The sequence below is a fragment of the Stenella coeruleoalba genome, assembly GCF_951394435.1.
Source record: "Stenella coeruleoalba genome assembly, chromosome: 11".
NCBI lineage: Eukaryota > Metazoa > Chordata > Mammalia > Artiodactyla > Delphinidae > Stenella > Stenella coeruleoalba.
Genome location: NC_137157.1, coordinates 12,476,472 through 12,494,413, shown reverse-complemented (window position 1 = coordinate 12,494,413; position 17,942 = coordinate 12,476,472). Strand labels below are relative to the sequence as shown.

The 17,942-nt window shown below is 45.2% G+C and overlaps 1 long non-coding RNA gene across 1 annotated transcript in view; it reads right to left on the bottom strand.

Moving 5' to 3' along the window:
* LOC307194939 overlaps positions 1-17,942 on the bottom strand; it is a 125,283-nt gene that overhangs the window by 100,418 nt on the left and 6,923 nt on the right. Inside the window, exon 2 of the long non-coding RNA XR_013830668.1 lies at positions 8,204-8,357. This is a non-coding gene — a long non-coding RNA (uncharacterized lncRNA). The remainder of the gene's footprint in view (positions 1-8,203; positions 8,358-17,942) is intronic.

The following is a 17,942-nucleotide window of genomic DNA, read 5'->3' as shown; positions in this document are numbered from 1 at the left end:
TCACACTGGTAGCCACCTGTCACAGAGATCAGAAAATCTGCAGTGCCTTTGACTGTGGTTATTAACAAAGAACCTCAGTGTGGGATAATGAAAGTTACAGCGTGTGCCGTCTGTCCACACGGCCTCCCTCTGTCTCCATGCACACATGTCTGAGTGAACAGATAACTCACGCTGAGATTTACTTAAAAGGCATTTAACTCAGCTCGCACGTCTGCCAACCAGGCCTATTACTTGCAGTAATCTATTCCATGCATTACCATTCTGAGTGCCAGCGCGGAGAGACTGTGGTGGGTTGGTAGGGTTATTTTTCCCCCTCTCGCCAGTTGAGTTATTGTCTGCTTTTGTGGAATAAATTGCTGTAAGTTGAGTCACCAGCACTCCAAAATGGGCGAAAATATTCTAGATGCTCTATGGGCAGCTGACAACATTACAGAAATACACAAAGTGTATGTCCAAGTTTACACAGATGGTGATGAGTTGTGAGGGATGTCGGGAGAAGGGAAGGGGTGGGGGGTGGCCTCAGGCAGAGAGATGCTCACAACATGCTATTCCTCCTGCAACGGGGTTCAGCCTCTAGGAAGGGAGTTTGGGAGGTGAAATGCCAAGAAGATTTCAGCTACGAGGATAAACAAGGGGGCTGATGGTTGGAAAAACCAGCTTGGGAAATAAAATAAAACCAGCCTAGTAGGGATGGTATTGGGGACATTGCTGGTGCCCTGCTCATATCCCCTTTGATGGCTCTTACCTGTCCTGTGTGCCCATCACCCAGCTTCTAGGTGCTTTGATTCTCAAGGCTACACCTGTAAACTCTCTTTGGAAGCCTGCCCTTTGGGCTACTGGAGTGACTTTGTAACTCTGCAGTCCACCTCCCAACCCCAATCTCCAACCCCGTCCCCCCAGCCCCACGACAGCTCTCAGCCAGTGACTGTCTGGTGTGACAGCACGAAAGCCCAGAGCCCAAAGCTCCGAGTGGGGAAGTGTTCTGAGGTTTAATATCCACTCCAGAGCTTCCCACGGAACCAGAATGATGCTGTGGCTTCGCCTAAGGTCGTGCGGCTGCTAGGCTTCTTCCCCTTCCCTGTCCTCCTTTCCCAACGGGCTTACAGGTTTCTCTGCGGAGCATCTCCTTAATAAACCACGTGGACACAAAGGTTGGTCTCAGGATCTGCCTCTGGGAAAGGACCCAGGGTTTGCAAGTCAGGAGGATTCTAACAACTGCAAGGGTCTGTGGGAGTGGATTGTGGGAAATCCAGGAGCTGATGAGGCAGAAGTGTCCGGGGGAATTGAATGGGAGTTGAGGGCAGCAGTGGGATCCCCAGAAAATCCATCTGGCGCCTGAAAGAGCAGGTCAGCTCCACCGACCACTCCAAAGATCTGGAAGGCATGTGATGACACTACCAGGCAAATAAGAACTTTCCTGACCCCTTTTCCTCCTACCCTCCACATGCTCCTACCCAATGCTCCACAACCCCAGAGGAGCCAGAAATAGGAATTCTCAGTGGGAAAAAGAGAAGGACCATCCCCTTCCCAAAGCCAGAGCCCTACCTGCAGTCGGCCCAGCTGGATGGGGGAGGGAGGCATCTTACCTTGGAAACACACTGAAGTGCTGACTAATAGATTGGACTGTACATTCCAATTTCCGAACAAAGGTTCTGTTTTCTATCTTAAAGTGACCACAGGGGTTTCTCTTGCCTCAGCTGACCCACAGAGCCATAAGGACACCAGAATTTTCCTTCAGCACCAGGGAAGGGACAACTCTTCTAAAGCCAGGGTTAGAGGGACAGGAAGAGACAATAATAAAGTGACTTTTAGAATTACACCTCACAAGTCCTGAAAGTTCGACGCACCAGGACACATATAATAGACATTTGTCATGGGTGTTATTATTACCATCTGTACTGTAATTGATTTGCTGCATATAATGGTTTCTTATGACCCTAAGACAGACATGTTGTCAATGGGAACACTCTGGTGAGAACAGAGACAGAAAGATCAGTTAGGAGGCTGCTGGGATGAGGGATGATGTAGCAAATGCCAGGACTGGCTACCTAAAGCCATTTGCATTCCCCTTTCCCCTGCCTCCCTCTCCTATAGAGCCTGGAAAGTGAAATACTCACCTCCCCAGATTCCCCTGAGACCCGTGGGAGTCATGTGACATGGTTCTTGAGACGTAGATGGAAGACTCTAGAGAAGGGTCCCCTTCCCAAATAAAAAGACAAAGGCTCTCAATTAAAAGGAGTGATGGCCTAGAATGTGGAAGTGATACTCAGAGAAGCAGCAGCTATCTTGTGACCATGAGAACCAATGCCAACGCTGAGGATGGTGGAAGAGAAAAAGTAGGAGGAGGGCTTCCCTGCTGGCGCAGGGTTGAGAGTCCGCCTGCCGATGCATGGGACGCGGGTTCGTGCCCCGGTCCTGGAAGATCCCACATGCCGCGGAGCGGCTGGGCCCGTGAGCCATGGCCGCTGAGCCTGCGCGTCCGGAGCCTGTGCTCCGCAACGGGAGAGGCCGCAACAGTGAGAGGCCCGCATACCCCAAAGAAAAAAAAAAAAAGTAGGAGGAGCCAGGGTCTCTGACAACATCCTTGGGCTTCCGTTCCGATCCTGAAGGCCTGTCCCAAACTTCTTGTTGCATATGATCAATTCACCCTTTACTTTTTTAAGCCACTACAGCAGTTTCTTGATACTCAGTCCTAGCTGATCTGAATGATGAGGGCTTGACCTAGAGAAGCTGTAGAGGGACAGAAGGGGGAATGCGGGGGATGCTTCGGAGATATCATTGATAAGACTTGACACCTGATTGGACATGAGAGGAGGAGGGAATCAAGGATGAAGAGTGAGTGTCTTGCCCTAGATAAGGAATAGAGGCGTAGAAACAGATTTTAGTGAACAGAGGTAAATCCTCACCATTTTAACAAGTTGCTAAGAACTGAACTGTGTCCCCCTAAAATTCATATGTTGAACCCTAATGTGATGGCATTTGGAGCTGGGGCCTTTGGGAGGTAATTAAGTTTACATGAGGTCATGAGGGTAGCGCCCTCGTGATGGGACTAGTGAGCTTATAAGAAGAGGAAGGGACACCAGAGCTGTCCCCCTACCACATGAGGACACAACGAGAAGGCTGCCAGCCAGAGAGAGGGTTCTCACCAGGAACCCAATCGGCCAGCACCTTGACCTTGGACTTCCAGCCTCCAGAATACTGCGAAATAAATATCTGTTCCTTAAGCCAGCTATGGTATTTTGTGTGGCAGCCCGAGCAAACTAATACCTAAGTACTGTACCTAAGTACTGTGTGTTGTGCTAATGAATGAGTTTTTTCTCCTATTGTCTCAAAGTTGTACATAAACCCCCAAATTTAGGACAATGGACACCAAATACTCTCACGTCTGAACAGAGCTGTGACACAGCCACGGAGGAGGATCTAAGAGCAGACAGAAGCACCTCTGCCCCCCAGTCATCCCCCCTCCCAGAGCCCCTCCAGCCTCTATCAGCAGAAGAGCTAATATCTAAATTTAAGGGGATGCATTAGAGAAGACAGCCTTGATCTAGGGGGAGAGGGCGGCCACCTTTCCTTTCCTGCCACATACCCCTCCCCTCCCCCAGCCAACCTCAAGAAAACCACTTACAAAGATTAGGGCTCAGTCTCCCTTTGGGTTCCCCCAGAAGGAGACCTTGACACAAGAGTTGAAGGACAAGTGGTTCACTTGAGAGATGATCCCAGGAAACACCAAGAGGGCAGTGAGAAAGAGGAGGGGAAATGAGGGCAGTGAAAAGGGTTTGGTTATTGAGCAAGGGACCCCTTGAACAACGGAGCTGAATCCCGCTGGGGAGCGCTGGGGTCAGGGAGGAGCACGAGCCCCAGAGCTATCCCCCATCAAGGGACAAGGGGACAATGGGGGTTAATTCACCAACACTCATTAGCCATCAGCTGCTGCTGGGCTGTTGATTCCCTGCACTTCTGTCTGCCACTCCTGCCAAGGCCCCCGTAGAAAGCTCTGGGGTAAAGAGATGCAGGGGCTGCCCCAGAAGTCAGCAAGTGAGCACTTTGAGAGGGGCGGGGCACCCCAGCACCTGCTCCAGGTGGCTTGAAAGGAAGGAGGCTGAGTCTGTGTTAATGTCGCAGGCTTTCCAACTTTCCCTCTAACTCAACAGGGAAGAAAAGAATTGAAGAGAGAGGATGGAGGAAGAAGCTGTGAGCTCCACCGTCAGCAACGGCACGGGGGCGGGTGGTAAGGATGGCCAGGGGGCAGGACCGTGGAGAGGTCTCCACAGGGCCCTCGGAGAAACCCACACGGGGTCCCCTTGGCTCTCAACCTTCTCATCCCCCACCCCGTGCGGGTCCCTGCTGCCCTGGGTCAAGTGTGCGCTGCAGGGAGGGAAGAGGGCACGAACTAGAATGTGGAATTGAAGTTCTCAGCTGCAAATAACCAGAGAGCTGTGGGATCCGCCTGCAGCAGTATGAGAGGGAGACAGTAGTGTGTATTGCGCCCCCACGTGGTCAAGAAGGTCCAATACATCCACATGGCGATGCTACTGAGTACCAGACACACAGCCCTGTGCTTGGCATCAGCGAGCCCGGTTAATCCGCTCAGCAACATTACGAGCAAGGCATTACTGTCCTGATTGTACAGCTGAGAAACGTGAAGCTCATAAAAGCCACGCAGTTTGCTGAGAATCGTACAGCTGATGTGTAGCGGAGTCTAAATTCAAACCCAGGCAGCTCTGCCTGACTTTTTTTTTAATAATTTTTTTTTAAGGGGGGTGGGGGTGGAGAAGGACTCTGCAACTTGGTTCAACACAGAATTCCCCAAACAAGCTCCTCCCCTTTTTTCCATAGGACACCTTCCCTTTTTTTTCTTTTGGGTATGAGGGCTTCTCACTGCTGTGGCCTCTCCCGTTGCGGAACACAGGCTCCGCACGCGCAGGCTCCGCACACGCAGGCTCAGCGGCCACGGCTCACGGACCCAGCTGCTCCGCGACATGTGGGATCCTCCCGGACCGGGTCACGAACCCGTGTCCCCTGCATTGAGCAGGCGGACTCTCAACCACTGCGCCACCCGGGAAGCCCTGCCTGACTTTTAGGTTAGTTTTAGATGCCTCGTTCGTTGACTGGTAGGTGGAGAAACAAATCATGGTATATCCATACAATAGAATACTACTCAGTCATAAAAAGGAACAAACTACTGCTGCAAGACAGAACATGGGTGAATCTCAAAGACATTACCATACGTGAAAGGAGCCAGGCACATTCTGTGGGACGCCATTTCTGTGAAATTCCAGAAAAGGCAAAATACAGGGACAGGAAGCAGATCAGTAGTCGCCAGGGGCCAGAGATGGGGGAGGCAAGGGGGCCATGAGGAAACTGGGGGGGGGGGGGTGCCAGAAATGTTCTATATCGTGAGCATGGTAGAGCTTATGCTCTTGTGTGCCTTTGCCAAGACTGAGACAGCCGCTTGAAAGGGTCAATCACAGTATATAGAAATTACACCTCAATAAAGCTGATAAGCTGGACGCCTGAGTTGGAATTGCCAGTGGAAATATCATGGCAGAGATGGGTCTGGAGTTCAGAGGACGTGCTTGGCTGCAGAGTTTGTGAGTCATCGGGGTATCGCACAATAGACACCTAGGGAGTGGATGAGCTTACCGAGGGAGAATATGCAGAGCAAGAAAGGCAGAAAAGGGAGCATGCAGCCCTGCAAAACCCCAAAATTAAAGGGGCAAAGCTCAGGAAGGAAACTGCAAAAGAACCATCAGAGCAATGGAAGGAAAATCAGAAACGGTGTCCAAGAAGTGACCAGAGAGGGCTGTTGTGTAAGCCCTTGGTTCTTCCTTGGCTAATGTGGCTCTGGAAACCAGGATGGCAGAGTGGGAGGAAAAGTGAAGCTAATGGGGGCAGCAGAGGGGGACAAGGCAGGAAGGGAGCAAAGCTTTTCCTCGTGCTTGAACGGGTGCTGAGAAAAGGGTAGCTGACCCTCTCCCCATCCCCCTGCCCACGCTACCCACCCAGCATCATCCTTGGGTCCTCAGACACAGAAACCCAGAAAACCACACCCTGCTGAGGACTCCAGACCTCCCCCAAGGGTGTTAGCAGAACCAAGGGGGTTCTGGCCATGTTAAGGCACAGGCTGGGTGCAGGGGTGGGAGGTGGCAGAAACAGAGAAATTAAAAGTCAGATGAGAGGCAGCAGAGAAGAAAAAAGGAGAGAGAATAGAGAGAGAATCTAGAGAAAATCTCTGGCCAGGAGGGGCCTCAGATGAATTCTAGACCGCCTCCCCCCACCTCGGAAATTGAGCAACTGAGACAAAAGAGGAGAAAGAGGAAAAGACAAAAGCAGTGACACTGGCCGATGTTTGCGCCTCGTTTATTCACTCAACAGACATGTGTAGACAGCTTACTGTGTGCTACAGGCCAGGAATCAAGGTCAAAAAGGGCAGAGTCCTGGGCTTCCCTGGTGGCGCAGTGGTTGAGAGTCCGCCTGCCGATGCAGGGGACACAGGTTTGTGCCCCGGTCCGGGAGGATCCCACATGCCGCGGAGCGGCTGGGCCCATGAGCCATGGCCGCTGGGCCTGCGCGTCCAGAGCCTGTGCTCCGCAGCGGGAGAGGTCACAGCAGTGAGAGGCCCGCATACCGCCAAAAAAAAAAAGGGCAGAGTCCGGCTCTCTGGGGGTCCACAGTCCAAAAGAGGGGACAGCCACGTCCCGTGGAAAGTTACTCTCTGTGCTGCTCACGAGGGTCAGTGTCTCAAAGCTCCCAGCCCTTAGTTCTCAAAGTATTTGCATGAGCCGGGGTCAATACAGATTTGGGGGGTCTGAAGCTTATGCGGAGATGCCTCTTGTGGAAAAACAATTCAAAATTATAAATGCAAAATTGGGTACAAAAGTAGAAGGGGTCTGTGCAAGTGAGAGACCCTGAAGCTTAAGCTTTTTTGGCTTTTATAGCAATTCCTGCTCTGACCACACGTAAGTTGTAGGGAAAGTAAGTACTTCTAAACTGGGCCAGCAGTGCCCTCTAGTGGAAACGCAGAGGAAAGCCTCAGAGAGCCCCAAAGCTCGGACACAGCTGCCCCGCACAGCACAAAGCCAGGCAGGCCAATTTGGCCATCGGCTTCCCCGAAGTTTCTCATCAGCCCCACCTTCCAACCCCAGAGCTGTGTCATTATCATTAGAGGTTCAGAGATCAGCATGTACAGTTACCTGCAGTTGGATCTGAGGCAAGTAACTACCCTTCTGAACTTCAGTTTCCTTTCCCATAAATAAGATGTATCTGTATACGATTAAATTAACTATCTACTTTGAAGGGTGGTTCTAAGGATTAAATAAGATGATTCACATGTAAGTGCTTTATACAAAGGGCAGTTTGATGTGTACGTTATTTTTTAAGGAAAATGTATTGACACTGACCTATGTTTCTGCTTCTCAATCAACTCTTCTGAAGAAATCACCTTTACTATGCCCCCAAGACGGACCATGCAGGGCCCCAGTTACACTGTGCAGGATGGAAAGGGGGTGTGTGTCTACCTCATGCACAACTCTGCAGCCCCCAGGAGAGTCAGGTGGGAGTTTATTCATCTCCGGAGCACCCCCAGCATTTCCCTTCCAAAACAGTCTTTAAAAAAGTCGGTGTGGGGACTTCCCTGGTGGCGCAGTGGTTAAGAATCCGCCTGCCGATGCAGGGGACACGGGTTTGAGCCCTGGTCCGGGAAGATTCCACATGCCGCAGAGCAACTAAGCCCGTGCGCCACAACTGCTGAGCCTGCATCTAGAGCCCGCGAGCCACAACTACTGAGTCCGCATGCCACAACTACTGAAGTCCATGCACCTGAAGCCCGTGCTCCGCAACAAGAAAAGCCACCGCAGTGAGAAGCCCACGCACCACCACGAAGAGTAGCCCCCACTCGCCACAACAAGAGGGAGCCCGCGCGCAGCAACAAAGACCCAATCAACCAAAAGTAAATAAATAAATAATAAATTAAATAAATAAATAAATGGCCCTAGTGGGACTTCCCTGGTGGTCCACCGCCTTCCCTGCGCTTCCACTGCCAGGTGGCCCAGGTTCGATCCCTGGTCGGGGAACGAAGATCCCGCAAGCCACACAATGCAGCAAAAATAAATTAATAAATAAATGCCCCTAGTGATGAAAATGAATAAATAAAATTTGGTACATTGCCACCATAGAATACTACACAGCTGTGAAAATAAATTACCTGGTTGTGTACGTGTCAACACAGACGGACAGCAAAGACAAAATTTTGTGTCTGTGCATTCTGCAGCGTGGTTTCTGAGGCCTTCTCTTCTTTTTCCTCCCTGATCAGTCCAGCTAGAGATTTATCCATTTTATTGATCTTCTCAAAGGATGACCTTTTGAAAATAAAATAATTGGAGTAATTTTAGACTTAGAGAAAACTTGCAAAGATAGTCCAGAAAGTTCTCATACACCCCCCCCACCCACCCAGTTTCAGGTTCCCTTTATATTACTATCTCACATTACTGTTGTATATTTGTCAACTCTAAGAAACCAACACTGATACATTATTATTAACAAAACTCTAGACTCTGGATTTTCCAGGTTTTCTATTAATGTCCTTTTTCTGTTCCAGGATCCATTCTGGAATACCACTTCATGTTTTGTTGTGTTAGTGTCTTCTGGTCTGTGACAATTTTTCAGCCTTCCCTGGTTTTTCATTACCTTGACAGTCTTGAGGAGTACCAGTCAGGTATTTTGGAGAAGGTCCCTCAATTTGGGTGTGTCTGATGTATTTTCTTGTGATTTGGCCGGAGTAATGGATGTAGGGGAAGAATACCTCAAGGTGAAGTGTCCTTCTCATCTGGCATATCAGAGATGACTAGTATCATTTGGTTAAGGTAGCATTTGTCAGGATTCTACATCAACACTTACTATCTTCTCTTTCCATAATTTACTCTTCAGAATTGAGTCACTAAGTCTAGCCAACTCTCAAATGGAGAGGTGGGAATTAAGCTCAACCTCCTGGTGGGGGCCAGGGGTGTCTGCATATACTATTTGGGATTCTTCTACAATGCATATTTGTCTCTTCTCCTTTATTTATTTATTTATTCATTCATTCATTCATTCATTCATTTATATCATTACAGACTCATGTATATTTATTTTATAATCTGTGTTACGATCCAATATATCATTTAGTTTGTTGCTTGAATTGCTCCAGCTTTGACCATTGGGAGTCCTTTCAGGCTGATTCATCTGTCCCTTTGACATACCCTCACCCCCTTCTCTCTTTGTTAAGAACTCTCCTTACTTTCTGGTACTATGGACTGCTCCAGGCTCATTTGGATTTTCTCTTCCCCAGCCTAGAATCCATTTTTCAGTCTCATTTCTTTTCTCTATTTTTCCTCTGCTTTCCACTTTACTGATTTCTGCCCTTCCCTTTATTACTTCCTCTCTTCCACTTATTTTGAGTTTAATTTGCTCTTTTTTTCCTCTCATTTCTTAAGGTGAAAGTTGATGTCCTTGATTTAAAACTTTGAGACCTGTCTTTTTTTTTTATTTAAGATATTGGGGGTAGGAGTTTATTAATCTATTTATTTATTTTTGCTGTGTTGGATCTTCGTTTCTGTGTGAGGGCTATCTCCAGTTGTGGCAAGCCGGGGCCACTCTTCATCGTGGTGCGCAGGCCTCTCACTATCACGGCCTCTCTTGTTGAGTAGCACAGGCTCCAGAGGCGCAGGCTCAGTAGTTGTGGCTCACGGGTCTAGTTGCTCCGTGGCATGTGGGATCCTCCCAGACCAGGGCTTGAACCCGTGTCCCCTGCATTAGCAGGCAGATTCTCAACCACTGCGCCACCAGGGAAGCCCTGAGACCTGTCTTTTGCTGATAGATATATTTAGTGCTATAAATTTTCCCCTAAGCACTACTTTAGCTGCATCTCACAAATTTGGATATGTTTTATTTTCATTCTAATTCAGTTCAAAATACTTTCTAATTTCCCTTTTATTTTTGGACCTATGCATGATTTAGAAGTATATTATTTCATCTCCAGATATTTGAGAATTTTCCAAGTATCTTTATGTTATTAATTTCTAATTTAATTCCATTGTTGTTAGAGAACATATTTTATATGACTTGAATCCTTTTTAAATTTATTAAGACTTTCTTTAGGGCTCACTGTACAGTCTATCTATCTTGGTAAATGTTCCATGTGCCCTTACAAAGCATGTATTGCCGTTGGGTGGAATGTTCTGTTAATGTCAATTAGGCCAATTAACATGCTGCTCAAGTCTTTAGTGGCATTCCTGATTTTCTGTTTACTTACTCTATCGGTTATTGAGAGACGGTTGTTGAAATCTCTGATATAATTGTGTATTTGTCTATTTCTCCTTACAGTTCTATCAGCTTTTGCTTCATGTATTTTGAAGCTCTGTTATTGGACCATAAACATTTAAGATTGTTATGTCCTCTTAATAAATTGACCTACTTATCATTGTGAATAACCCCCCTCCTTTCTCTCTGGTAATATTCTTTACTCTGAAATCTACTTTGTCTAATATAAAAAGTTACTCCAGCTTTCTTTAGAATGTCTTAGGCTGCTGTAACAAAATACCACAGACAGGGTGGCTGAAACAACAAACATTTATTTCTCATAGTTGTGGAGGCTGGAAGTCCAAGATCAAGCTGCTGGCAGATCCAGTGTCTGGTGAGAACCCACTTTCTGGTTTGCAGATGGTCTTTTCCTCATTGTATCCTCACATGGCAGAGAGCAGAACAAGAGAGAGGAAGAAAGCTCTCCTACATCTCTTTTTACAAGGGCACTAATCCCATTTGTGAAGGCTACATCCTCATGACTCTATTAACTCACAAAGGTCCTACCTCCAAACACCATCACATTGGGGATTAGGTTTCAACATATGAATTTGAGGGGGCAGGGGGAACTTCAGTCTATAGCACCATATTTTTTTCCATATTTTACTTTTAATTTATTTGTGCTTTATATTTAAGGTGGGTTTCTTATAAGCAGCATATAGTTAAGAGGTTTTTTCCCCAACCTGTCGATTTCTTTTATTTTTGTATTGTTTACGCCATTTCCATTAATGCAATTATTGATATGGTTGGTTTCAACCTACCATCTTGCTACTTGTTTTCTGTTTCTCCCATCTTTACTTTGTTGCCTTTTCTCTCTTTTTCTGCCTTCTTTTGGACTAATTAAGTATTTTTATGATTTCCTTCTATCTCTTTCTTTGGCTTATAAGCTATAACTCTTTTGAGTGTTTCTGTGATTGCTTCAAGATTTACACTATACATCTTTAACTTATCTCAGTCTGTCTTCAAGTGATATTTACCACTTCATATATATTACAAGGATCTTTCAACACTTTACTTCCTTTTTTACCACTCTTGACCTTTGTGATGTTGTTGTCATTCATCTTATTTTACATATGTTTTTAAAAACCCACAATTCGTTGTGACTATTTTTGCTTTTAAAAGCCAATTTTCACTTAAAGAGATTTCAAAGAAAACAAGCTTTCACATTTACACACATAGTTACCACTCCCAGTGCTGTTTATTCCTTTATGCAGATCCAGATTTCCATTTGGGATCATATTCCTTCCACCTAAAGGAATTCCTTTAACATTCTTGTGAAGGTCTGCTGGTAATGAAATTTTTAGCTTCTGAAATTATTTCTTTTTTACATTTTTATATCAGTTATAGCTTCATTTGAAAGATACTTTTGCTGGGTATAGAATCCTAGGTTGACTTCTTTTTCAGGACATTACAGATGGTGCTCCACTGTCTTCTGGTTTACACTGTTTCGAACAAGAAGTCTGATGTCATCCTTATCTGTGCTCTTTTTTGTGTAATATATGTCGGGTCCCAAAGGTCACCCACATATTCAGAAATCTGTTAGAAGGACTCATAGGATTCACCATATAGCTGTACTCATGGCTAAGATTAATTATAGCAACACATAAGGATACACAGTAAGGATACAATACAGTAAGGATACACAGTAGGGGTACACAGTGAGTATACATAAGGGGAAAAGACACAGGAACAGCCTGGAGGAACCCATGTACAGACTTCCTTATGCTCTCTCTCCCATAAGTCGTCACACAGTGCACTCTTCCCCTGCAGTAAAAATGAAGGAACATGTGTGATATTCCTACCCAGAGAAGCCCATTGGACACTCAAAGCTTATATTGGGGGGTTGGTCATGCCAACTCTGCCTAGCATGTACTAAAATTCCAGACTTCCAAAGAGAAAGCAGGTGTTCATCTTAAATCACACTGTTTGCACAAATGGCAGGCACAGTGCGCCACTCCTACCAGTTAGGAAAGGGTGGAAACCCCCCACCCCAAAATCCAACTTCACAGACACCAGCCAAGGGCCAAATTTTCTAAGGATAGTAGTCTTAGGCCTGCAATGTTAAGTCTTTTCTGCACAAAATGTCTTCTTTTTCTATTTATGCCTTTAAGATTTTCTCTCTATCACTGGTTTTAAGCAATTAGCTAATGATGTGCCTTGGTGTCATTTTCTTTATGTTTGTGATTTTGGAAAATTTGGAAAATTTGATACCAATATTTCTTTAAATAGTTTTTTTGTATCCTCTCTCTCTCCTCTCTCTCCTCTTTCAGGGACTCAAATTACACTTACATTAAACTTAATCTTTTCCTACAGCTCACTGATACTCTTCATTTTGGTGGTGGTGGGGGTCTCTTCTCTCTGTTTCATTTTGCATAGTGTCTCTAGCTATATCTTAAAGTTCATTAAACTTTTCTTCTTCAGTGTCTAATTGACCATAAATCCCATTTAGTATATTTTCCATCTCAGACATTGTAGCTTTCATCTCTAGAAATTTTATCTAAGTCTCTTATTTTCTGATATTTTTGATGTCTTTACTGAAATATAATTGACATGTATTAAACTGCACATATTTAAAGTATGATATTAGATGAAGTTTTGACATATATAAACACCAATGAGACAATTGCCACAATCAAGGTAATAAAATAATATAGAGCGCATCCATGGACCACAGGGGAATCAAACTAGAAACAAAGATACAGAAAAATTTCCACGTGCTTGAAAACTAAGCAACACACTTTTAATAATCCTTAAGTTAAAGAGGAAGTTTCAAAGAAATAGACAACACTGAATGAATATAAAACATATGAAAATCATGGGACACAGCTAAAGCAGGGACAAGAGGGAAATGTATAGCATTAAATGCACACATTAGAAAAGAGGAATGTGGTGACATCAGAAACATGGCAGAGTGAAAAATCTACCCTTGTCTCTCCCCGTCAATCTACAGCCAGTAAAAAAAAAATCCACAACTCAACAAAGGTGCCTCTGCCCAACATAACAGGTCGCCGAAGAATTTCACACATTTGCATGTCTAAAGGTGGGTGGGCTGTAACACACAGAGGAGGGAACAGCAGCCATGGTTCCTGCAATCCTACCCCTCTGACCAGGCACAGAGCCCACAGCTTCAGAGAACCCAGGGACAGCAAGGAAGGCAGCACACATGACTCCAATCACCCAACCACACCAGTGCCCACTGCCACTGCTAACCGGGCAGCAGCGGCAGTGAGGCCTGGGACCCCATCCCTCCAGCTGCTGAGGCACCCGTGATCCCAGCCCCCGCCTCCCTCCATTCACAGTGGCAGAATTCATGAACCCAACAACAATGGACAAGGTAGAGGCACCTGCACGACCCTGGCTTCTCCCCCTGCATCGCCCCCCTCCCTCCACAGCAGCAGAACCTGTGACTCAGGGGGTCCCAGACGCAAGGGAAGAGCCCGCCATCCCAGTGATGACAGAGGCTCTGGCAGAAGCAAGGCAGCAAACACCCAGGTGGCACAAGAAGCAACAACAAAGGCACAGAGCCACACCTCTTGCAGAGCCAGTGGAGGCCGGGAAGTGCCACGCTCAAATTTTACCAGAGGCAGCTCAGGCAAGAGAAACCAAGAATGTGTGTGACAGCGCCACCTACCAGAAAACAAAAGAAAGGAATCAAACACCTAACCTGTCTTTTAATATCAGCAGAGGAATAATTCATCAAACAACATGAAGAGCCACAGTAACACTACACGAAAAGAAAGTGACAATTCTCCAGAAGCCAAACTTAAAGTCACAAAATATTGCAATCTAATGGATAGAGAATTCAAAACAGCTGTCATGGAGAAACTCAGCAAGATGCAAGAAAACACAGGAAGGCAGTTTAATGAGCTCACGAATAAAATTAATGAACAAAAAGGATATTTTACCAAAGAAATTGAAATTCTAAAAAAGAACCAAACAGAAATTCTGGAGCTGGTGGACACAATAAACGAGATAAAGAATGCATTAAAAAGCATTGGAAATACAGCAGACTATATCGAAAAAAAGAATTAGTGAGCTCAAAGACAGAAATCTAAAAATGATACAAGAGAAAAGGTAAACAAGACATTTTTAAAATGAGGAAATCCTACAAGAGCTATTCAACTCTTTTAGGAAGGGCAGCATTAGAATAATGAGTATCCCAGAAGGAGAAGAGAAGGAAAAGGGAGCAGACAGATTATTTAAAGAAATAATAGCTGAGAACTTCCCAAACTTGGGGAAGAAACTGGATATATAAGTCCATGAAGCTAAGAGAACACCTAATTATCTTAATGCAAAAAGACCTTCTCCAAGACACATAATATTAAAATTGCCAAAAGTCAGTAACAAAGAAAGAATTTTAAAGGCAGCTGGGGGAAAAGGATGGTAATCTACAAAGGAACTCCAATTAAACTATCAGCAGATTTCTTAACAGAAACCCTACAGGCCAAGAGGGAGTAAAATGACATTCTCAAAATACTGAAAGATTAAAAATTTTCACCCAAGAATATTCTAGGGGAGTTGCCTGGTGGTCTAGTGGTTAGGATTCAGCACTTTCACTGCCGTGGCCTGGGTTCAATCCCTGATCAGAGAACTCAGATCCCACAAGCTGTGCAGTGTGGCCAAAATTTTTTTTAAAATTCTATACAGCAGGGCTTCCCTGGTGGCGCAGTGGTTGAGAGTCCGCCTGCCGATGCAGTGGACGCGGGTTCGTGCCCCGGTCCGGGAAGATCCCACATGCCGCGGAGCGGCTGGGCCCGTGAGCCATGGCCGCTGAGCCTGCGCGTCCGGAGTCTGTGCTCCGCAACGGGAGAGGCCACAACAGTGAGAGGCCCGCGTACTGCAAAAAAAAAAAAAAAAAAATTCTATACAGCAAAGTAGTCATTCATATATGAACAAGAAATAAAGACCTTCCCAGACAAACGAAAGCTGAGGGAGTTCATCAACACTAGACCTGCCTTATAAGAGATGTTGAAAGGAGCTTTCTACCAGAAAAAAAGCAGTCAAAATACACAAAACTTTGAACGAGGTCATAAGCAGACAGAACCAGAAAACTGCAACTCTCTATCAGATTGTATAGGTTTTTACATGATGCTCTATTACAGCATAAAGGTTAAAGGGAGAAAAGAAGAAGGCAGAAAAATAACTACAGCTAGCTCAGTTTGGTAACAAACTCACAACGTAAAACGGGATCATTTAAGACAAAAGAAACATAAAAGGGTAAGAGGTAAAGGATAGAATACATAAAACTAAATGAAGATAAGATGCAAGCAACAGAAAAAGGACTACTTTATCTTTGAGGCATTTTATACAAGCCTCCGGGTAACCACAAAACATAAACATGGAGCATAGAAACGCCATATTTTTAAAAAAAGGAAATTCAGAAAAATACAGAAAACCACCAAACCAAACTGGCAGCCAGAAATACAAGGAAAAGAAACAATAGACATATAGAGCAATCAGAAAACAGAAAATAAAATGGCAGTATCGGGACTTCCTTGGTGGCGCAGTGGTTAAGAATCCCCCTGCCAATGCAGGGGACACAGGTTCAATTCCTGGTCCGGGAAGATCCCACATGCCATGGAGCAACTAAGCCCATGCACCACAACTACTGAAGCCTGTGCTCCTAGAGCCCGTGCTCCACAACAAAAGAAGCCACCACAATGAGAAGCCTGCACACAACAAAGACCCAACGCAGCCAAAAATAAAAATTAAATTAATTAATTTTTTAAAATGCAGTACCAAATCCTAATATATCCATAATCTCCTTAAATGTAAATGGATTGAATTCATCCATCAAAAGACACAGAGTGGGACTTCCCTGGTGGCCCAGTGGTTAAGAATCCATTTGCCAATGCTGGGGACATGGGTTCAACCCCTGGTCCAGGAAGATCCCACATGCCATGGAGCAACTAAGCCCACGCACCACAACTACTAAGCCTGCGCTCTAGAGCCCGCAAGCCACAACTAGTAAGCCCTCGCGCAACAACTACTGAGCTCATGCACCACAACTACTGAAGCCCACATGCGCTAGGTCCTGCATGCTGCAACTACTGAGCCCATGTGTTGCAACTACTGAAGCCCATGAGCCTATAGCCCATGCTCCACAACAGAAGAAGCCATCACAATGAGAAGCCCCTGCTTGCCACAACTAGAGAAAGCCCGTGCGCAGCAGTGAACACCCCAACGCAGCCAAAATAAATAAATAAAATTTTAAAAAGACACAGAGTGACTGGAGGGATTAAAAAACAAGACCCAGGGCTTCCCTGGTGGCGCAGTGGTTGGGAGTCCACCTGCCGATGCAGGGGACATGGGTTCGTGCCCCGGTCTGGGAAGATCCCACATGCCGCGGAGCAGCTGGGCCCGTGAGCCATGGCCGCTGAGCCTGCACATCTGGAGCCTGTGCTCCGCAACAGAAGAGGCCACAACAGTGAGAGGCCCGCGTACTGCAAAAAAAAAAAAAAACAAGACCCAACTATAAGCTGCCTCCAGGAAACATACCTCAGCTCTAAAGACGCACATAGGCTAAAAGTGACGGGATGGAAGATAATACTTCAAGCCAATACTTCAAGCCAAAAGAAAGCAGGTGTGGCCATCCTCATATCAGACACAATAGACTTCAAGCCAAAAAGGTAACAAGAGATAAAAATGGACAGTATATAATAACAAAGGGGACGATTCATCAAGAAGACATAATAGTGATTAATACCTATACACCAAACATAGGAGCACCAAAATATATAAAACAATTATTAACAGACCTGAAGGGGAAATTGACAGCAACACAATAATAGTAGGAGACTTTAACACCCTGCTTACATCAGTAGATAGATCATCCAGACAGAAAATCAACAAGGAAATAGTGGCCTTAAATGAAACGTTAGACCAGATGGATGTGATAGATTTGTACAGAATATTCCAACCAAATGCAACATACATATTCTGTCAAGTGCAAATGGAACTTTCTCAAGAATAGACCATCTGCTGGGACACAAAACAAGTCTCAGTAAAGCTAAGAAGATTGAAATTAAAGACTGAAATTTAAGAAGGCTGAAATTGTATCAAGCATATTCTCCGATCACAATCGAATGAAACTAGAAGAAAACTGCAAAAATCACAAATATGTGGAGACTGAACAACATGCTACTGAACAACTATTGGGTCAACGAAGAAATCAAAAAGTACCTGAAGACAAAGGAAAATGAAAATACAACATACCAAAATCTATGGGATACAGCAAAAATGGTACTAAGAGGGAAGTTTATAGTAATACAGGCCTACCTCAAGAAACAAAAATCTCAAATAAAGAATTTAACCTTACACCTAAAGGAACAGAAGGGACATACCTCAACATAATAAAAGCCATATAAGACAAACCCACAGCTAACATCATACTCAATAGTGAAAATTGAAAGCTATCCCTCTAAAATCAGTAACAAGACAAGGATGCCCACTCTCACCACTCTTCTTCAACATAGTATTAGAAGTCCTAGCAAGAGCAATTAGGCAAGAAAAAGAAATAAAATGCATCCAAATTGGAAAGGAAGAAGTAAAACTGTCATTATTTGCAGATGACATGATTTTTATATATAGAAAACCATACAGATTCC